Source organism: Passer domesticus, unplaced genomic scaffold (genome assembly GCF_036417665.1).
Source record: "Passer domesticus isolate bPasDom1 unplaced genomic scaffold, bPasDom1.hap1 HAP1_SCAFFOLD_44, whole genome shotgun sequence".
Classification (NCBI taxonomy): domain Eukaryota; kingdom Metazoa; phylum Chordata; class Aves; order Passeriformes; family Passeridae; genus Passer; species Passer domesticus.
Genome location: NW_026990160.1, coordinates 2529910 through 2551981, shown reverse-complemented (window position 1 = coordinate 2551981; position 22072 = coordinate 2529910). Strand labels below are relative to the sequence as shown.

The window sequence follows — 22072 nt, the reverse complement described above, 5'->3', positions numbered from 1 at the left end:
TTTTAAAGATGAGCTGTTCAAAAGCAAAGTTCTTGTTCTCTAAAATCATCTTCATCTCTAGCAAGAGAGATCTTCTGTTCCTGGGGGCACAGGATCTTCATCACTCTTCTCCCTGTCTCTGTTGAAACTTCTCCAAGAATCACAGCTACTTTAACATCTGCTGACTTTAGCATGGAGGTCTTTGCTCAATACCTACCATTTGAACACTTTCATCTCCCCATACCTTCATGCGTTATAGGGAAAAAAGTATCATTCTCCATATACAGGAGAATTACAAGAGAATTTTGGCCTAAAACTAAAGGCATCTCCTCATCTTTCCCATCTAGGGCTTGACTTCTTCTTCACGGACCTCAGCCAGGCCTTGGCTGGGCCAGCAGTGTTACCTCTTTGTCGGCCAGAAGGGAAAAGAGAAAGTTCCCCGAGTTTCTTTTGTTATTAAGATGTGTTTTTCACAGAGGCTTTTGTGTACAGCTTTCCAGATTATCAATTCCCAACGGCAGCCATTGATTGGTTTCCTAGCAGACACGGAGGAAGCTGCCAGCAGCTTCTCCCAAAACATGATGTCTGGGGTGCACAAAGCAGCACACCTTGGCAGGAGGGTCTCCTAGGATTCATGCAGATGTGGGTGCTGACTGTGGCTCTCTTCTTTGTTCCAGCCATTTCAGTCCCAAGGAAAGACACTAGTCTGTCCCACTGAAACCTGAATATTCACGCCCGGTTTGTCAGAAGAGCTGAAGAATTAGGTCCATCTTCAGGATGCGGTGAACCAGTGTCCCAAGAACAGCACCAGGAGACACTGAACAGGACACCATCTCCCATTGCCGCTGGATTGGTACAGCTGAGCCTGTGGGAAGCTCGCATGGCTTCTGGCCTTTCCCTGCCTGTAGATACCTCCCTCCAGCCCTCAGACACTGCCCATTCCCTCTTCCCCTCCCATATCACCCCTTGTTTTTGGCTTTCATTAATAAACGGTTTGGCTTCTTCACTTTGCCTGCATCCCTGTGGAGCTGCAGCAGAACAAATCCGGGGCCCTGGGACACACAGGCCCCTGCTGCCGTTCTCTGCCACGCCGTGTTTTGTGCACAGGAACGAGGGCAGCTCAGGCTGGCACGGTCCCTGTGCTGAAGGTGCAGTTCCACAACCCTGTGCAGTTACAGATCTTGCTGAGCACACGAAAGGCCAGCAGTGGCACAAGGAGCCTGTGTGTCAGGAGCCACGTCGTGTCTAAGGCCCTGCCACATTTGATCCGCTGCTGTGCACGTCAGCAAGACAATGAAGAACAGACAGTGAAGGAACCTTATGGATGAACTGGTGGGAATGTGACCCTTAGGAGACAATGGATTGGTCAATCGATGGGAAGTTAACCTGTGAAAGTGGAACAGCACACAGTGGAGCTGTGTTTGGCATGGAGGTGGCATCACAAGCCATTGCAGCCTCTTCTCACGTGCTGACCAAGCATGAGATGACGTTATAACAGGAAAAACTCCGCTCCAGAGGAGGAGATGTCAGGCCTGGTTGTGGGGTGGAGGGATGAGAGGGACAACATGCATGTCCTTCTGATGGAGGGGATGCCCTGAATGTGGGTGGCCTGCCTGCCCCTCCCAATGAAGCACCATGCTGCATCTCCTGCTCAGTGGCTTTTCACCATTCCAGGGGTTGGTACATATTCTTTGCAAGAGCAGCTGATCAAACAAAACTGGATTTCCAATCACAAGTACAATTAAGTCTTTCTGCATGGGAATCCTCCAGAACCTGTAACACCCCTGATTTTAGAAGAGCCAATCTGAGGATGCTCTGAACCCAGCTGAGAGGGATTCCATGGCAGGCATCCATGGAGAGCACAGGGGCTGGGAATGCTGGAAGTTTTCAAGAATAGCATCCTGAAAGCACGGCAGGGCTCCATCCGTGCACAGCATCATCAGGAAGAGGGCAGAACTGATGGAGAAGGAAGACTCGCTCACCATATGATGATCGACAAGTCTCGTCTTTATTCCCGAATCGCCAATTATTATACACCTTTTAATTAGCTCATGCATAGTGCAAATCCCAGCTCACCATTGGCTAATTAGTTATCAGCTATCTACGTGCTGTTTTGGTATAACTACTTACTACTTTCCCAGGCTGTTTGGCTTTACCACCTGTGTCTGTGCATTTCTTCATCCGTGGGCCAAGGACACAGTTTAGTTGGAATGGCAACTCCCCTCATTCTCTATCTCGGTCAAATTAATCTCACAGTGACCTTTAGCTCGGAGCTAGCTTGTTACAAAGCTCCCAACATTTCCCCCATTTTCTTTTTGGGCCAGAAGTGTTGTTTTCCAAGCCCTTCCCATCATCTGACTCACTATTCTTTGGACGCAATTAAGCAAGCATGGTAATACAGCATTAGCAATACTATTACACCTAATATCCCTATAGCATACATTGCTGCTCTATTCTGCAATACTGCATGATTTACACTTTGTACATCTTGAGACAGCATGTCCAATATCTGTCTTCTTTGCTTGTTGAATGGTCAACGTTTCTCTTGCTCTTGATAGAGTTACACATTCTTCATTGAAATCCATCTGGACTTTGCACCTGTTAAAACACAAACAAATCCCACGTCCCTGCAGGACTGAAGAATCTTCTCAAAATCCTGGAGGTGAAGAATGGGTCCTGGTTTCATTTTGCAATGTTACATAGAGAAATGTTAAGATAAGAGTAATTAGGAATCAATTTAGATAATACACACAACAACATATACAAGATCAGAAAATTACTAAACACTACAACACTGAACTTTTATCCCAGAGTCTGCGACAGCTGATAAACCTTAAAATGACAGAGAATTGGAGAAATCATGTCCGGATTCATGTTTCCCCCAACTCCTTCTGAAAATAGCTCAGCTATCATAGATGGTCAAATCGCCAAGTCAAACGAACATGAATACTATTTGATGCAGAAAACATCTGGGTTGATTGTCAGTCACTCCATCCAAATAGAGCTAGAGCTTGGCCAGAGCCCAAAATCTAATTGGTGAGTGTCACTTAACACATTTTTTAAACAGGACTTTTTAAAAACAACTGTTATAAACAAGAAACCTTAGGGTTACAAACTAATCAAACTATCAAACAATTGAATCTTTCTGAAGTTTCTGTCAAGACAGAGATTTTCCAAACACAGCAAACTTCTTGAATTCTCTGCTGGAGTATTCCTGTAATAATAATTAAAAGAACCACAAAACTGGCAATTTGGATAAAAACTTTCAGAAACATCTAAATAGTTAGGAAATAAAAGACAGGATCTTGAAGAGACACGTGTCTTGCAGGTGATCACACAAAAAAAATAGAAAAACACATGAAAGCTGGCTGTAAATACTACAACAATACCTTAATAATAATTCTTATCACAAAAATCAGAGAATTCACATAATGTAATCAATTTATCAACAGCAAGTGTTCAAGGAAGTTAAGACAACCCCTTTTCTAAGCATTCATGTAATATTAACAACAATCACTATCAGCATTACTTATAAAAACTAAAAATAACAAAGGTTATAAACTTAATATAAATAATTCTTAAAACTTTGAATCATTGGGGAATCGACTGATGACCCCATAACAGGGTCTGATTGACCTTTTCCAAATGCTCTGTCTTCCAAGACACCTTGGGTAATTGAATCTTTACTAATACTTTCATCTTTACATGACATTTTGTTTCCCTGGGAATAATTTTTTACAATAAAAGCAGTTCCTCTGGCATTTTGTTACACTGAGATTTCTTACTGATTGACAACAATCATTAACTGAAGGATAACAGGCTGGTAAAGCTGGACAGTTTGCATAGATATTTAAAAACAAAACTGAGAAAGATGACAGATAATTTTAAACACAAATAATTTCACTTAAAATAAGGACAGTACAAAAACAATTAGCACATTTACATCCATTTATCTAATGCCATCTCTTAATGAATAGAAGAGAGCAAAGGCCATAAAGACTATAGTATACAGAAATATTACAGTTTAAATCTTCTCACATGTAGTCCAAACAGAAACTAGGAAGTTTACTTAGACTCTGCCCCCCTAAAAGGTTGCTCCCGCCTCAGGCAAGGGAAAGGCAATGAAGTCATCAAACTTAAAGCTATCAAACCGAAATACTCAATCACTTTTAGAAAAGCAAACACATTTACAAAAAAGCCTGGTAAACTAACTGTAAAGCCTGTGGAACAGTTGGGTGAAATGCCCCGTATAACATCTGCTGCATGATGAAGCACTGTGTGAATTTGCAGAAGTTTTCCATCCTGATCTTGAAGAAAATTCCTGACCTGTTTTTTCTCAGACACTTGTTTGAATTGCTGCGATGGGCTGGCTGCTGTGGTTGCCAGGCAGCTGTGACAGGGCGGTGCCCTGAGGAATGTCTGCCCACGCCCGTCCCCGCCTGCTTGGGCACAGCTTCAGCCTGCGCCACCTCGGGGGTGCGGAAAGGAACGCCCTCTCCCGGACCTGTGCAGCCGTGATCTCCTTTGGGCTCCGCTCTGCCTGGATTTCCGCTCGGGCTGGTTCCCCCTGGCTCTGCGCCAACACCCGCAGCCTGCGGGAGCATGTCCCACACCGCTGGTGCTTTTGTGCGGTTGCAAAAAGTGAAAAAGGCCTCCCAGGCCCAGCTTTCGGGTTTCGCGTTACTGGTGCGCGTCCGCCGCCGCTACCACCGGCACTGCGCTTGACGCTGCCGCGTATTCGGCCCCCGCGTCTCGCCTTGTCTGGCCCGGCCCTGGCTGGCACTTCCCTCACGATCTGTGCTCTTTCCCTACGGACAGCTGCCGTGCGAGTTTTTGTCACTGTGCGTGTCACTGGACCCATGGTGCGCGTAACCGCCGCCAGCACCGAGCATGCCGCCTCCGCAGCGCTCGGTCTGCTCCGCCGCTGCACCGCTGGGACCGCCGCCAGCACCGAGCATGCTGCCGCCACCATACGCGTTCTCGCCGCCGCGTCCGCCCCGGGCTCTCCCGCGGCCCCTGTCGCTTTCCTGGTCCCGAACTTACGCCACTCTGTTAATTCATGTACTATATAAGGATTTTGAGAAACTCCTTGTGCATACTCGTAAGCTAACAACTGTGGGAGCTCTTTCTGCAAGTCTATGTCCTTAATCTGCTGCTTTTTTAAAAAGCAAGTAAATAAATCATATGCTGCTTGCCTTTCCATTTCTAATCAGCGCTGTTGCAAGGCTTTCAGACTCCGGAAGCACGTAGGCTGGGACTATCTATATAGCTCCCAGGGCCGTGAACTCGCAGTGGTTCGTTTGCCGTCCCCCCCCTTGCTTCAGAGGGACCCGCTCTTACTTCCCGATCCGTGGCAGCCGTGTCCGTCCGTAGTCGTCTTACGGGTTCACGTCGGGGTCAGCCATTTGATGGAGAAGGAAGACTCATTCACCAGATGATGATCTACAAGTCTCGTCTTTATTCCCGAATCACCAATTATTATACACCCTTTAATTAGCTCATGCATAGTGCAAAATCCAGCTCACCATTGGCTAATTAGTTATCAGATATCTACGTGCTGTTTTGGTGTAACTATCACTACTTTTCCCAAGCTGTTTTGCTTTACCACCTGTTTCTGTGCATTTCTTCATCTGTGGGCCAAGGACACAGTTTAATTGGAAAGGCAACTCCCCTCATTCTCTATCTCAGTCAAATTAATCTCACAGTGACCTTTAGCTCGGAGCTAGCTTGTTACAAAGCTCCCAACAACTATTGATATTGCCAATGCATTTTTCTCCACTCCGCTGGCAGCAGAATGCAGGCCACAGTTTGCCTTCACCTGGAGAAGCTCCAAAACATCTGCACTATATTGATGACATCATTGTATGGGGGAAGACAGCAGCAGAAGTGTTTGAGAAAGGAGAGAAAATCATCCAGATTCTCCTGAAAGCCGGCTTTGCCATCAAGAAGAGCAAAGTCAAGGGACCTGCTCAAGAAATCCAGTTTCTGGGAGTGAAGTGGCAAGACGGATGACGTCAGATTCCCACTGATGTCATCAACAAGATCACAGCAATGTCTCCACCATCCAACAAGAAGGAAACACAAGCTTTCCTAGGTGCCATAGGTTTTTGGAGAATGCACATTCCTGAGTACAGTCAGTTCGTGAGCCCTCTCTATCTAGTCACCCGTAAGAAGAACATTTTTCGCTGGAGCCCTGAGCAGCAAGAAGCCTTCATCCAGATTAAGCAGGAAATCGCTCATGCGGTAGCCCTTGGCCCAGTCAGGACAGGACCAGATGTGAAGAATGTGCTCTACTCTGCAGCTGGGAACCATGGTTTGTCCTGGAGCCTGTGGCAGAAGGCGCCTGGGGAGACTCGAGGCTAACCACTAAGATTTTGGAGTCGACGCTACAGAGGGTCTGAAGCCAACCATATTCCAACAGAGAAGGAAATTTTAGCAGCCTATGAAGGAGTCCAAGCTGCCTCAGAGGTAATAGGCACCGAAGCACAACTCCTCCTGGCACCCCGACTACAAGTACTGGGGTGGATGTTCAAAGCAAAGGTTCCCTCTACCCACCATGCCACCAGTGCTACATGGAGTAAGTGGATTGCTCTCGTAACACAGCACGCCCGTATTGGAAAGCTGAATTGCCCTGGGATTCTGGAAATAATTACAAACTGGGCAGAAGGTGAAAACTTCAGTCTCACTGATGAAGAGGAACAAGAAGTGACACGTGCTGAAGAAGCTCCACCATATAACCAACTGCCAGGGGAAGAAACACGCTATGCTCTTTTTACTGATGGTTCCTGTCGCATGGTAGGAATGAATCGGAAGTGGAAAGCAGCTGTATGGAGCCCCACACGACAGGTTGCAGAGGCCACTGAAGGAGAAGGTGGATCAAGCCAACTTGCTGAACTCAAAGCTGTTCAACTGGCCCTGGACATTGCTGAAAGAGAGAGGTGGCCAAAGCTCTACCTCTACACTGATTCATGGATGGCAGCCAATGCTCTGTGGGGATGGCTGGAGAGGTGGAAAGAGGCTAATTGGCAGCGTAGAGGAAAACCAATTTGGGCTGTTGAAGAGTGGAAAGACATCGCTACCAGGGTAGGGAGGCTACCTGTGAAGGTCCGCCATGTAGATGCCCATGTCCCCAAGATTAGAGCCAATGAGGAGCACAAAAACAATGAGCAGGTAGACCAGGCTGCAAAGATAGGGGTGTCCAAGATAGACCTAGATTGGGAGCACAAGGGAGAGTTATTCCTAGCTCGATGGGCCCATGATGCCTCAGGTCATCAGGGTAGAGATGCCACCTATAAGTGGGCACGAGACCGAGGGGTGGATTTAACCATGGACAGTATTTCTCAGGTTATCCACGACTGTGAGACGTGTGCTGCCATCAAACAGGCCAAGAGGGTGAAGCCCCTATGGTATGGTGGGCGGTGGTCCAAGTACAAGTGTGGGGAGGCCTGGCAGATTGACTACATCACACTGCCCCAGACACGCCAAGGCAAGCACTATGTGCTCACAATGGTAGAAGCCACCACAGGGTGGTTGGAGACCTACCCTGTGCCTCATGCTACTGCCCAGAACACCATCCTTGGCCTGGAAAAGCAAGTCCTGTGGAGACATGGTACCCCTGAGAGGATTGAGTCAGACAACGGGACTCATTTCAAGAACAGCCTTTTCAGCACCTGGGCCAGAGAACATGGCATTGAGTGGGTGTACCATATCCCCTACCATGCACCAGCTGCGGGAAAAGTGGAAAGGTACAATGGGCTGCTAAAAAGCACCTTAAAAGCCTTAGGTGGGGGATCTTTCAAAAATTGGGAGCAGCATTTGGCAAAGACCACCTGGTTAGTTAATACCCGAGGTTCTACTAACTGAGTGGGCCCTGCCCAATCTGAGCCTTTGCATAGAGTAGATGGAGACAAAGTCCCAGTGGTACATGTCAGGGGTTTGTTAGGGAAGACAGTTTGGATCAATCCTGCCTCGAGTACAGACAAACCCATTCGCGGGGTTGTTTTTGCTCAGGGACCAGGTTGCACGTGGTGGATAATGCAAGAAGATGGAAGAACACAATGTGTACCTCAGGGAGATCTGATTGTTGGGTGAGAACCATGTATAAATATCACTGTTTGCTGAATGTTGCCACCATTGTCTGTGTATAGCTGTATATTAGATGTATAATGTATGTGTGTGTAGAGTTAGAATATATATATTAGTTTTAGTAGTAAGGTGACGATATGGGGATAAGGGGTGGAATGTCCTGGGTTGACTATATGATGCTTTTATCCCCAATCGTCTTGTTCTGTTTATACTGAATAATAAGTTTTACACCTTTAAGACTCTCTTCCAGACAGTGAGGAGGGGAGGGAAGAAGCGCACAGTTTGTTTTCAGACTGCTCTCAGTCCTCCACATTCCTGCTCCTGGACTGTGTTGTCTGCGGATGGACAGACAGACGGACAGAGCTCCTTTTTCCCTTTTTCTTGCTTTTAGTTAGTTTTAGCTAGCTGAGGCAAAGAAGTTCCCTGGAATGTGATTTTTTCCTTTTTCCTTGGACCTGTTCACGCCTGCTCTGCACTGAACACTCAGAAGAGCACCGGCAGCTCCACCTGTGGCCCCCCTGACCGGGCCTGGGCAGCAGCATTTCCAGCACCAGAGATACTGATCAAAGACTGAGTGACCCGAGCTGCAACCCAGGGAGGGGACTGTTCTGAGTTTGCTTTTTTTTTTTGGAGCAGTGAGAAGTTTTATTATTTAATATTGTTTGGTTTCCATTGTTTAATAAACCGGTTTCTTTCCACTTTTCTCCAAGGAGATATTTTCTCCTGAATCAGTTGGAGGGGGGAGGGGCAAATGAATCTGCTTTTGTAGAGAAGCCCCTTTGGGGGTTATCTCCCAAACTTTCCCTAAACCATGACAAAGTCCAAGGGACAAATTTGTGCCAATGAACTTCACACCTTGAACTAGGAGGATCAATTCTTGTTGTGCTCAGCAGAGTCTGGTTTCCAAAGGAAATCTTGGTCCATGTGGGGCTGAGGCTCCCTCCAGGCTGGCTCCAGCCCCTCAGGGTGCCCAGGAGCAGGGCTTGCCCACAGCCCAGTGCACCCTCCTTAGCCCTGGGGCTGCCCAGGGAAGAGCCATGGCTGAGGCTCTGCAGGAGCACACAGGCTCAGCCCTGCTCCAACATGGGATGCATGGGCCAGGGCACGCTGGGCTTTGCCCCTACAGCTCCCAAGTGTGTCCAGAGAAACTGCAAGGAGAGGCTCACCTCTGTCAGTGGGACCCCTCTGTGCACAGGGACCCCCGCTCCTGGGGAGGCTGTGCCAGGGACCTCCAGCCCTGGCAACCTGGAGCCAGTGGAAAGCACAACTTTGCAAAATGCTGCCTGTGCCTGAAGCAAATGCAAAGAGAACTGGGGTGTGAAAAGTAAAGTTTGTTTATTACAGAAGAACAGTAGCAAAAATACAGAAGATATTTACATTGTAAGAATATGTGTAACAACAACAACAGTCGATAGAACATATATAGAGAAGAACCTATCTAAAAAAAAAAAAAAAAAAGAAAGAAAACATATTTTCAGAAGACAAAAAGCCCTAAAACCTATATCCTAAAGACAACAACAAAGCCTAAAACATATGTACAAAAGGGTGGCATCTCTCTCCATGATGTCCACTGGTCCTGGAAGAAAAGCAAGTGCCACAGTCACTCCAATCAGGCACAGAGGGTTCTTGCATGTGCCCCCAGGCTGGCAGACACTGGCACAGCAGCAGGACTCTGCTACCAGAACTGAGCCTGGCTGGGTCTGGGGTGGAGCTTGTGCGGAGCAAAGCAGGCACAGGACAGGCTGTGGATGGCCACCAGAATCCAGTGCCCTGGCTACAATGTCCCTGAGCAGGGAGCACCCAGCCCAGCCCCAGCCTGGCAGCAGGAGACCCACTCTGCCTGTCCTGCTGCTGGCATTGCTCTTCAGCCCAAGATCACGGCCTCTTCCTCACCTTTTCAATCAATGTCCATGTCCTCAATGGACTCTTCCATATCCACTTCCATCTCCTCTTCCACCTCCACCTCCACCTCCATCTCCTCCTCTCCAGTGCCTTCTCCCTTCATCTCCATGTCCTCCTCTCTATCAATCTCTGTATCCACCTCCATCTCCTCCTCTCCGTCTGGGACAGCCTGCAGAGGCAGCAAAACCTCAGAGTGGGGTCCCTGTCCCACTCCATCCCCACAGAGCTCCAGCCCACCCGGGCAGGGGGGGAGTGTCCACCTCCATGGAATGGCACCATACCTTCCTCAGGACAAATGGGGGCATCCTGCAGGGCTGGATGACAAAATCCAGGCACTAAGGATCTTTCAGGAGTGATGGGGTTATCAGGGGGCAGGTGACAAGCAGAGTGGGCAGGAGCAGGGTGAAGAGTGTGCAAACACAGCAGCCAATGGTTGAGTTGTGCCCTTTGCTGGGCGCTGGAAGTTCCAGCTGGAGCGTGGGCTGTGACATCACAGTTCCCAGGCTCCATCTGAAGTGGACAGTGGAGACCATGGAATGATGGAGTCCCTGAACGGTTGGGCTTGGAAGGGAGCCTGAAGAACAACATCTTGTTCCAAGCTGAGCAATCTTCCCCCAGAGCGTGCTGCTCAGAGCCCTGTTGCCAAGGATGGGGCATGCACAGCCTCTGTGCACAGCCTGGGCCAGTGCCCCACCACCCCCAGTGGAAAAGAGCAGCTTCCTTAGATGCAGCTTCCATCAACCCCCTGCAGCTGAAAGCCATCCCCCCTTGTCCTGTCAGCACAGGCCCTGCTGAACACTCTGTCCCCTTCTTTGCTGCGGGACCCTTCCAGTCCTGCAGAGCCACAGTGAGGCCTCCCAGTGTCTCCTCTCTCCAGGCTGAGCATCCCCAGCCCCACTTGCCCAGCAGTCAGTCACATCAGGGCCAGTCAAGGCTGAAGGGTAGCAAATAGCATCAGGAACTGAGAGATGCAAGCTTTAGACCCACGTTTGTCTCTAAATGTACAAAATTAATAACCGTGGATGGGAAGATGGTGGGACACTGGTTCTGTTCTAACTGGTGATTTTTTTTTCTTCTTTTCTGTCATGCTGCCCCAGGTTTTTCTGTTGGAAAGGATGCTTGGCACAATGTCCATTGTCTTCTCCATTTGTGAAACACCAAGCGGAATCTGGGCAGGCTGATACACAGAGCAAAATCTGAAAATATCACCCTAGTGATCCTGAGCCTAGGGGATGCAGCTAAACCCAGCCAAAAGGAATTTCTGAAAAGATGATCCTGGTTTACATTTTCTTGAGTTTGGCTTTGCCAAATTCACCAGTCATTTATGAAAAAGCAAGCAAAAAACTCAAGCCAAATCAGACATAAACCCAAACAAACAAACAAACAAACAAACCCATGCAGCAAACCAATCAAACAAATAGATAAAAAAACCCCAAATTAAACCAAAGGAAATGAAGAGTTAGTACTAGTTGTGAGGATAGCACAGCAGGCAAATGGCTGCTTCCCACGGGATCACCATCAAAAGCCACATAGAACAGCTGCTCCAAAATATACCCAAGAGGAGAAAAAGAAAAGGTGATCCATGGCAACTTTGGGGGCAGCTCCACATTCAGGTGAAGGATGAGCACGCAGTGGTACAGATCCAGCATTGCCCACCCTCCAGGCTGCTCTTTGCTCCTGATGAAAGACCCTTGCAGGACTGTGGCCCCTCTCAGTGCAGTGTCAGTCACTGCCAGAGCTCTCAGCTGAGCCACTGGCATTTGCAGAGTGACATCCAGCCGCAATCCTACTGCCTGCTGAGCACCTGTGGAAGATCCTGAGCATCTTCACGCCTAGCAGCACAAAACAGCTCAGGATTTCTCTGAAATGCTTTTGAGGAGAGGTTTCCATATCCCCGTGAGATCTGTTCATCCCTCAACACGTCTGACTTGATGTACAATGATGCATTTGGGTTGCTCCCTTCCTCCTGTGTGCCAGTGAGAAACCATCCATGGGAATGGAGGATGTTGTGTGCAGGGCAATGTATTCCTGGCTTGCCACTGTCACTCAGCTGAACATGGTCCTTATCTAAGAAGGACTTCGGAGAAATGGGTAGGAATTTTGGCTCTGAGAGGAGCAGAAAGCATATTTTCTAGACCACATTGCCAGCAGATGCCGTTTCCCTGGCAGAACAGTGATTGCCACTCATCTTCCTGGCAAGAATGTCAAGACCCATTCAGAGATCCCAGGTTCAGCTGGCCTTTGGCTTTGTCTACCTCATTTCACACATCCACTTTCAAGGGCCATTAGAAGAGGCACATGTCTGCCTTGCTACCCAGAAGTGCTGTAGTTATTCCCAGGGAAAAAAAAAACAACCAAAAATTTGCCTTCCTGTGGTGTGGTAGAAATCCCATCAGAATTGTGACTCTGTGAGCAAAGACAACCGGTGCTTTTTGGGGCTGTAACAGCTGAGAGTGTGGCAGAGCAGGTTTGATATTCTTTTTAGAGTCCTGAAAATATTGTTCCCAAACAATCTTTCTCTCCTGTCTTCTGTCATCAACTGTGGAACAGAGGAACTGGAAGGGATCAGAGGTTTGTTTAAATTTGCGCTTATTTTTAAGTCTTCAAATAGTGTCAGCTCGATGTGTGATACTTTAGAAATTGGATGAGTAGCACCTATTTCATCCCAGCGAGAGGTGGGATTGAAGACTTCCAACAACAGAAACACTGGATGTGCAGGAGCTCAGTTTTCCACCCCTCGCACAAGTAACTTGCTGTACTATTTTCAGCATCCTCAGCCAGATCGATTAAAATACTGCTCCAAACAACAACAGAATGAAAATCTTCCACCAAATGGGGAAAAGGAAGAAAAGTGGGCCGCAGCCGTTTCTTCAGAGCTTGTGTTGATTTTGCCAAGTCAGATGCAAACAAGGTTTGCCATATTTCTTTCCTAGAAAAATGCAGCTATTGAATAGAAATCTATCTCTGAGGCTGCTAAGTTTGGTCCGATTTTAGACCTGGGAGGAGCAAAACAGGTTCCAGAGAAGCTGTGGTTGTGTCACCCTTGGAAGTGTTCAGGGCCAGGTTGGATGGGGCTTGGAGCAACCTTATGAGCGGAAGTTGTCCTGAGTCTGGTGAGTCCCTGAAAAGAAACTTTTGGTTTTCCTGAAATGCTGCCTTTGCAAGGGGAGGTCACAACTACCCCACGTAATTTGAAATGCCCTGAGCAGAACCCAACTGTGCTTTCTCTCAGGTGAGGAGGGATTTTCACTTGTATTTTATGGGGGATTTTGACAGGGCAGAGCAAGAGCAGCTGAATGCGTCTGACAGGCAAAGAGGGCCAGTGTGGCAGCAGCTTAATTCCATGGAGCTTTTCCTTCTGTGATCCTGTACAACCTGAGGCAGCACTCTGGGGCTCTTGAACCTGGCAGCTGGGCAAGTTAATCATTGGAACAAGTGATAAATTAAGCTGATCCACTCTCTTGAGCATGGGTGTGATGAGCCTTAAGTAAACCTGTGAGCACTTGTCAGGATGGGAGCTTGTTCTTTGCCAGGGAGGAGGGAGAAAATATTGCTTGGAGTAAATAAAGCAACTCTGCTTCCCCTGGAAGAGGAAAAGAAGGATTAAACATGTGAATGCTGCATGGAATCATTTGCACAAGGCTATATCTCATCTTCTATGCAGGAATGTTCTCAATAAACCCTGCTTCTCCTGACCGTTATTTTTCTGGGTTTCCACCACATGATACAAGAGACTCTCACATGAAAAAACCAAAACACCTTGTGGGAAGGCATTTTTTCCTTTCTTCAGGCTTCCTCTTTCTTTTGTTCTCTCCAGAGCTCTCCCTTCATTTCTGCTGCTGGTTGGAGCATGTGCTTACCTCTTTGCTGATCCCCTGGGCTTCTTTTGGCTCTGGGTGTCATGGACACTATTAATGGTGGGTTCTTTCCCCTCCATCTTCTTCTGTTTCTTCATGTGGTTTACCTGCATTTACCTGTTGGAGTGATGGATTTTTCTCACCTTTTATTACTCGGTGCTTTTTCTTCATTCTCCAAAACCAACTGCTCACTTGCCCTGTGGCTGTTAGGTGCCAGTTATGGGAGCATGAATTCTTTCTCTAGCCCTTGTCTGAGCTTTCTCGGGGAGCTGAGAGCTCTTTGGGGTTCAACTTGACTCACTTCAGCGCCTTCCTTGCTGCTGCCTGTGTCCTCCGACACTTGAAGGGAATAAAGTCTCAGTGTGGAGATGACAGCTGTGAAATGATGGCTCTTTTGGAGCAGACAAGAATGCTGTTGTCAGTCTTTTCAAGGATAAACTGAGCACCTGGTTTTGGGGAGAAACAGGCTCAGCTCAGCACAGAGGTGGCTGTGGCAGGTGCCCAGGTTTGGAGGGAAGGCTGCAGCTCCTGGGGGTGTGTTGGTGTGGGGCTATAAGGTTTGTGCTGGGTCCCTGCAGCAGTGGGAACACCCCACTGCGAGAGGCACATCAGGAAATGGGTGCAGAAAGGGCCTGAAGTGTGACCAGCTATAGTGAAGGGTTCCATAGGAAATCATATTTTTACTGAGATTTTGGACAATTTGAGGCTCCTTCTCGTGTCCTTTGCCCGATGAACATTCCCCCTTTGCAAGAGCTTGGGGAATCCTGAGCTCACACAATGAAAATCCCTGATCATGATATCTTTTTTCTATCCTTTGATGTTGTCATCCCAGCAGGAGTCAGAGGAAGAGAATATGTGTGACCTGCCTGGCTTTAACAATGTGCCAGGAACAATGCCATGGAGAAGCTGGTCAGAGGAGCATCTGAGAAGTGTGTGCTACATCAGTGATGTCCTACTACTGATCTTTGCACAGAGATGAAAAAGTATCCGTTTGCATGGCCTGAATGTCTGGCTCTGGACATTCTGCATTACACAAGATGTGCTGAGCTCATCTGGCTCTGAAATATCATCTCTGCACCTTAGCCAGGAACAGCATCAGAGTTCTGAACAGATTCATCAAAATCAGTCATAACCCAGAGGCAAACCTTGGCAATACACATCTGTGGCAGGTGAGGAGACCAAATGCTTCCATTCTTCTTCTTGGAGAATGAATTCAGCAGTAAAAGAATCCTCTCTCTTGGCATGAAAATACTTTAGTTTCAGCTCTGCCCTGGACTATCAGTGTCAAGGATTTCTCAGGGTGCTTGGGGGTAGGTTCTCCCCCTGGAGCTCTCTGCAGGTTGGTGCTAATGCCAGATGTTCCCTCAGGATCAGATGTTTTGCTGCCTGAGCAGAGAGTGCAGAACAGGGATTACAAGCACTGGCATTTGCTGTGCTAGAAAGTGCAAGGGACAAATTTGTGCCAATGAACTTCACACCTTGAACTAGGAGGATCAATTCTTGTTGTGCTCAGCAGAGTCTGGGGACAGAGAGGGTTTCCAAAGGAAATCTTGGTCCATGTGGGGCTGAGGCTCCCTCCAGGCTGGCTCCAGCCCCTCAGGGTGCCCAGGAGCAGGGCTTGCCCACAGCCCAGTGCACCCTCCTTAGCCCTGGGGCTGCCCAGGGAAGAGCCATGGCTGAGGCTCTGCAGGAGCACACAGGCTCAGCCCTGCTCCAACATGGGATGCATGGGCCAGGGCACGCTGGGCTTTGCCCCTACAGCTCCCAAGTGTATCCAGAGAAACTGCAAGGAGAGGCTCACCTCTGTCAGTGGGACCCCTCTGTGCACAGGGACCCCCACTCCTGGGGAGGCTGTGCCAGGGACCTCCAGCCCTGGCAACCTGGAGCCAGTGGAAAGCACAACTTTGCAAAATGCTGCCTGTGCCTGAAGCAAATGCAAAGAGAACTGGGGTGTGAAAAGTAAAGTTTGTTTATTACAGAAGAACAGTAGCAAAAATACAGAAGATATTTACATTGTAAGAATATGTGTAACAACAACAACAGTCGATAGAACATATATAGAGAAGAACCTATCAAAAAAAAAAAAAAAAAAGAAAGAAAACATATTTTCAGAAGACAAAAAGCCCTAAAACCTATATCCTAAAGACAACAACAAAGCCTAAAACATATGTACAAAAGGGTGGCATCTCTCTCCATGATGTCCACTGGTCCTGGAAGAAAAGCAAGTGCCACAGTCACTCCAATCAGGCACAGAGGGTTCTTGCATGTGCCCCCAGGCTGGCAGACACTGGCACAGCAGCAGGACTCTGCTACCAGAACTGAGCCTGGCTGGGTCTGGGGTGGAGCTTGTGCGGAGCAAAGCAGGCACAGGACAGGCTGTGGATGGCCACCAGAATCCAGTGCCCTGGCTACAATGTCCCTGAGCAGGGAGCACCCAGCCCAGCCCCAGCCTGGCAGCAGGAGACCTACTCTGCCTGTCCTGCTGCTGGCATTGCTCTTCATGCCAAGATCATGGCCTCTTCCTCACCTTTTCAATCAATGTCCATGTCCTCAATGGACTCTTCCATATCCACTTCCATCTCCTCTTCCACCTCCACCTCCACCTCCATCTCCTCCTCTCCAGTGCCTTCTCCCTTCATCTCCATGTCCTCCTCTCTATCAATCTCTGTATCCACCTCCATCTCCTCCTCTCCGTCTGGGACAGCCTGCAGAGGCAGCAAAACCTCAGAGTGGGGTCCCTGTCCCACTCCATGCCCACAGAGCTCCAGCCCACCCGGGCAGGTGGGGGGTGTCCACCTCCATGGAATGGCACCATACCTTCCTCAGGACAAATGGGAGCATCCTGCAGGGCTGGATGATGAAATCCAGGCACTCAGGAGCTGTCAGGAATGATCGGGGTATCGGGGGGATAAGAAGAGTGAAAGGCGAGGGCAGGAGCAAGGTGCAGAGCGTGTCAACACAACGGCCAATGGTTGTGTTGTGCCCTTTGCTGGGCGCTGGACGTTCCAGCTGGAGCGTGGGCTGTGACATCACAGTTCCCAGGCTCCATCTGAAGTGGACAGTGGAGACCATGGAATGATGGAGTCCCTGAACGGTTGGGCTTGCAAGGGAGCCTGAAGAACAACATCTTGTTCCCAGCTGAGCAATCTTCCCCCAGAGCAGGCTGCTCAGAGCCCTGTTGCCAAGGATGGGGCATGCACAGCCTCTGTGCACAGCCTGGGCCAGTGCCCCACCACCCCCAGTGGAAAAGAGCAGCTTCCTTAGATGCAGCTTCAATCAACCTGCTGCAGCTGAAAGCCATCCCCCCTTGTCCTGTCAGCACAGGCCCTGCTGAACACTCTGTCCCCTTCTTTCCTGCGGGACCCTTCCAGTCCTGCAGAGCCACAGGGAGGCCTCCCAGCGTCTCCTCTCTCCAGGCTGAGCATCCCCAGCCCCACTTGCCCAGCAGTCAGTCACATCAGGGCCAGTCAAGGCTGAAGGGTAGCAAATAGCATCAGGAACTGAGAGATGCAAGCTTTAGACCCAGGTTTGCCTCTAAATGTACAAAATTAATAACAGTGGATGGGAAGATGGTGGGACGCTGGTTCTGTTCTAACTGGTGATTTTTTGTTTCTTCTTTTCTGTCATGCTGACCCAGGATTTTCTGTTTGAAAGGAAGCTTGGCACAATGTCCATTGTCTTCTCCATTTGTGAAACACCAAGCGGAATCTGGGCAGGCTGATACGCAGAGCAAAACCTGAAAATATACTAGTGATCCTGAGCCTGGGGGATGCAGCTAAACCCAGCCAAAAGGAATTTCTGAAAAGATGATCCTGGTTTACATTTTCTTGAGTTTGGCTTTGCCAACTTCACCAGTCAGTTGTGAAAATGCAAACAAAAAACTCAAACCAAATCAGACAAAAACCCAAACAAACAAACAAACCCATGCAGCAAACCAATCAAACAAATAGATAAAAAAACCCCAAATAAAACCAAAGGAAATGAAGAGTTAGTACTAGTTGTGAGGATAGCACAGCAGGCAAATGGTTGCTTCCCACAGGATCATCATCAGAAGCCACATAGAAGAGCTGCTCCAAAATATACCCAAGAGGAGAAAAAGAAAAAGTGATGCATGGCAACTTTGGGGGCAGCTCCACATTCAGGTGAAGGATGAGCACGCAGTGGTACAGATCCAGCATTGCCCACCCTCCAGGCTGCTCTTTGCTCCTGATGAAAGACCCTTGCAGGACTGTGGCCCCTCTCAGTGCAGTGCCAGTCATTCCCAGAGCTCTCAGCTGAGCCACTGGCATTTGCAGAGAGACATCCAGCCGCAATCCTACTGCCTGCTGAGCACCTGTGGAAGATCCTGAGCATCTTCACGCCTAGCAGCACAAAACAGCTCAGGATTTCTCTGAACTGCTTTTCAGGAGAGGTTTCCATATCCCCGTGAGATCTGTTCATCCCTCAACACGTCTGACTTGATGTACAATGATGCATTTGGGTTGCTCCCTTCCCCCAGTGTGCCAGTGAGAAACCATCCATGGGAATGGAGGATGTTGTGTGCAGGGCAATGTATTCCTGGCTTGCCATTTTGCTTCACTGTCACTCAGCTGAACATGGTCCCTATCTAAGAAGGACTTCGGAGAAATGGGTAGGAATTTTGGCTCTGAGAGGAGCAGAAAGCATATTTTCTAGACCACATTGCCAGCAGATGCTGTTTCCCTGGCAGAACAGTGATTGCCACTCATCTTCCTGGCAAGAATGTCAAGACCCATTCAGAGATCCCAGGTTCAGCTGGCCTTTGGCTTTGTCTACCTCATTTCACACATCCACTTTCAAGGGCCATTAGAAGAGGCACATGTCTGCCTTGCTACCCAGAAGTGCTGTAGTTATTCCCAGGAAAAAAAAAAAAAACCAAAAATTGGCTGTCCTGTGGTGTGGTAGAAATCCCATCACAACTGTGACTCTGTGAGCAAAGACAACCGGTGCTTTTTGGGGCTGTAACAGCTGAGAGTGTGGCAGAGCAGGTTTGATATTCTTTTTAGAGTCCTGAAAACATTGTTCCCAAAACAATCTTTCTCTCCTGTCTTCTGTCATCAACTGTGGAACAGAGGAACTGGAAGGGATCAGAGGTTTGTTTAAATTTGTGCTTATTTTTAAGTCTTCAAATAGTGTCAGCTCGATGTGTGATACTTTAGAAACTGGATGAGTAGCACCTATTTCATCCCAGCGAGAGGTGGGATTGAAGACTTCCAACAACAGAAACACTGGATGTGCAGGAGCTCAGTTTTCCACCCCTCGCACAAGTAACTTGCTGTACTATTTTCAGCATCCTCAGCCAGATCGATTAAAATACTGCTCCAAACAACAACAGAATGAAAATCTTCCACCAAATGGGGAAAAGGAAGAAAAGTGGGCCGCAGCCGTTTCTTCAGAGCTTGTGTTGATTTTGCCAAGTCAGATGCAAACAAGGTTTGCCATATTTCTTTCCTAGAAAAATGCAGCTATTGAATAGAAATCTATCTCTGAGGCTGCTAAGTTTGGTCCGATTTTAGAGCTGGGAGGAGCAAAACAGGTTCCAGAGAAGCCGTGGTTGTGTCACCCTTGGAAGTGTTCAGGGCCAGGTTGGATGGGGCTTGGAGCAACCTTATTAGCGGAAGTTGTCCTGAGCCTGGTGAGTCCCTGAAAAAAACTTTTGGTTTTCCTGAAATGCTGCCTTTGCAAGGGGAGGTCACAACTACCCCACGTAATTTGAAATGCCCTGGGCAGAACCCAACTGTTTTTTCTCGCAGGTGAGGAGGGATTTTCACTTGTATTTTATGGGGGATTTTGACAGGGCAGAGCAAGAGCAGCTGAATGTGTCTGACAGGCAAAGAGGGCCAGTGTGGCAGCAGCTTAATTCCATGGAGCTTTTCCTTCTGTGATCCTGTACAACCTGAGGCAGCACTCTGGGGCTCTTGAACCTGGCAGCTGGGCAAGTTAATCATTGGAACAAGTGATAAATTAAATCCACTCTCTTGAGCATGGGTGTGATGAGCCTTAAGTAAACCTGTGAGCACTTGTCAGGATGGGAGCTTGTTCTTTGCCAGGGAGGAGGGAGAAAATATTGCTTGGAGTAAATAAAGCAACTCTGCTTCCCCTGGAAGAGGAAAAGAAGGAATTAAATATGTGAATGCTGCATGGAGTCATTTGCACAAGGCTATATCTTGTCTGCTATGCAGGAATGTTCTCAATAAACCCTGCTTCTCCTGACCATTATTTTTCTGGGTTTCCACCACATGATACAAGAGACTCTCAAGAGACCCCTGTCTCCCCACCCCCAGCGCCGCAGCCTCCCCCAGAGGATGTTCCACGAGATCGACCCCAGAGCCTGACACGGGGACGGGGGGCCGAGGCCCTGGGGGGTGGGACAGGGGGACAGGGACCCCCGGCAGCGTCCCTGTGTCCCCCAGGGCCAGAGCCTGGGCAGGGCTCCTTCATCCTGTTACAAACGAGGGCTTGAGAGCACTGAAAAAATCCCAGGAAAGATATCAGCAAAAAAACATATTTGATATTAAGTGACAGCACCACAAAAATTCCTCGGCAAGTGTCACTCTGCTCCTGACTGGACACTTCAGGCACACCGAGAAAACAATCCAACAACAAAACCATACCATACCAAACCAAACCCAGGCAATCAAACCAGAAATGAGTAACAAATCCTATGGAAAAGGTGGTTTTCAATCCTGTGGAAAAGAACTGTCCCTCTTGGCCAGGTGATCATTGGCAAAATTGAAGTTTCACCTCCAACATTCCCTGTTGTGACAGGCTGGAGGAGATTGTTGGCTGGAAACATCTTGTGTGTGGGGGAGGAAGAAGCAGGTCCTGCCTTGCCCTGCCCCAGAACCCCAGCGCTGCCCTGCCCTGGAACCCCAATCCCCCCAGAGCCTCTATCCCAGCCCAGCAGTGGCTGCCAGTCCCTGGCACAGCACAGGCAATGCTCCACAGCCACCTCTGGAGCCCCAGCCCAGCTCCTCAGTGACCAAATGACACCAAGTCCCACCTGGGGGAAGGGCCCAGCAAGACCAAGGGGTATTGAAGGCTGACCACAAGGCAAGCACACATCTTGACCCTACCTCCTCTTGGCATTTCCATCTGAACTGCTAGAGTCCAGGAGTTGGTAGCTCTGTCTGTGCTTCTATAAATCTTATTTTTCTTTCTCTCTTTCTGTGTCTACGTCTTCTATTTTTGTCCTCTTGCAAACTCTGACTAGCTTTAAATTGAACAGGTTTAGAGTTTGTGAAGTCGAACAGGGCAAGTTATTGCTTTGAGAAGTGTTTTTTGGTGATTGAACGATGCATTAAACATTTTGACTAAATTTCTCTGATTTTCTAACGTTGCCAGTAAAGGCTGTTTTGTTGTTTTGAGCTCCTCAGAATCTCTTGTTGGTGTTTTTCCTGTGCATACAACTCAGAGTACACAAACAACTGTAATTCCTTTTGAATGTCTCCTTGAGAGAGTTTTTTAGTGGATGGGGGTCAGGGCCTTTTCAATCCTGCTTGGCACAGCCCAGGCAGGGCTTTCCCAGCCACATTCCACACTCCATTGCCCAGCTGGAGCCGCTGGTGCCTCTGAGTTCTGCTGGCCCAGCCCCAGGGACGCTCTCCTTGTCTGCCCATTCCCCCACAGTCCATGGGCAGGGATGGCCTCAGTGGGGGCTGCTGACATCCTCAGCAACTTGGAGGCTGCTGCTGGATTTCACTGCTCCTGAGGCTTGTTCAGCCTTCAGCTCTTCAGTGCAGGAATTCAGTGTCCCAGGGCTCATTCACATTCAGAATACCTTAACAAGCCAAGCCTCTGGGGATAGTTGTTTTCAAATAAATTTTTTCAAATAAACCTTTCAAATAATTGTGGTTAATTAGATTGATTTCAGGAGTGTATTCAAACTGAATACATTCTACTTTCAAGGACAGTGAGAAAACATTTTTAGGTCCTGTTTAGGGGTTTTTTCCTGTTAATAAACGGATATGTGCAATCTCCAATTGATATTGAATCCAAGTACCTCCTCATGCAGATATGAAAATCAAGGCCCTCCATGGCTGACAGTCAATCAGACTCTGTCCCTACCCCCACCCCACCATTTCCCCCATCCAAGCCCTGGCACTCAGAGCAGCCCTGTGCAAATCTCAGCTCCCTCCAGCCCAGGCTGGACCTGCAGCTTTCAGCTCCTTGGCTCCAACTCCCACCTGCTTTCCTTGGAGAAGGAGCTGCCTGAGACACAGAGGGATGTT

At 48.5% G+C, this 22072-nt stretch overlaps 3 long non-coding RNA genes across 4 annotated transcripts; 1 reads left to right on the top strand and 2 right to left on the bottom strand.

Moving 5' to 3' along the window:
• Positions 1 to 1905: 1905 nt before the first annotated feature.
• Positions 1906 to 10397, bottom strand: LOC135292717 (uncharacterized). Of its 2 annotated transcripts, none has more exons than XR_010354898.1 (3): positions 10248 to 10397; positions 9958 to 10135; positions 1906 to 2577 (listed from the first exon to the last, which is right to left on the bottom strand). It is a non-coding gene; the product is annotated as an uncharacterized LOC135292717 (long non-coding RNA). The 2 variants fall into 2 exon arrangements; XR_010354897.1 differs by lacking the exon at positions 1906 to 2577 and adding an exon at positions 9271 to 9640.
• Positions 10398 to 15639: 5242 nt separating this feature from the next.
• LOC135292757 (uncharacterized) lies at positions 15640 to 16784 on the bottom strand. Its single transcript, XR_010354924.1, has 3 exons — positions 16641 to 16784; positions 16351 to 16528; positions 15640 to 16033 (listed from the first exon to the last, which is right to left on the bottom strand). It is a non-coding gene; the product is annotated as an uncharacterized LOC135292757 (long non-coding RNA).
• A 463-nt stretch (positions 16785 to 17247) lies between these two features.
• LOC135292726 (uncharacterized) lies at positions 17248 to 20060 on the top strand. The gene is made up of 2 exons (XR_010354903.1): positions 17248 to 17349; positions 17461 to 20060. It is a non-coding gene; the product is annotated as an uncharacterized LOC135292726 (long non-coding RNA).
• Positions 20061 to 22072: the final 2012 nt, after the last annotated feature.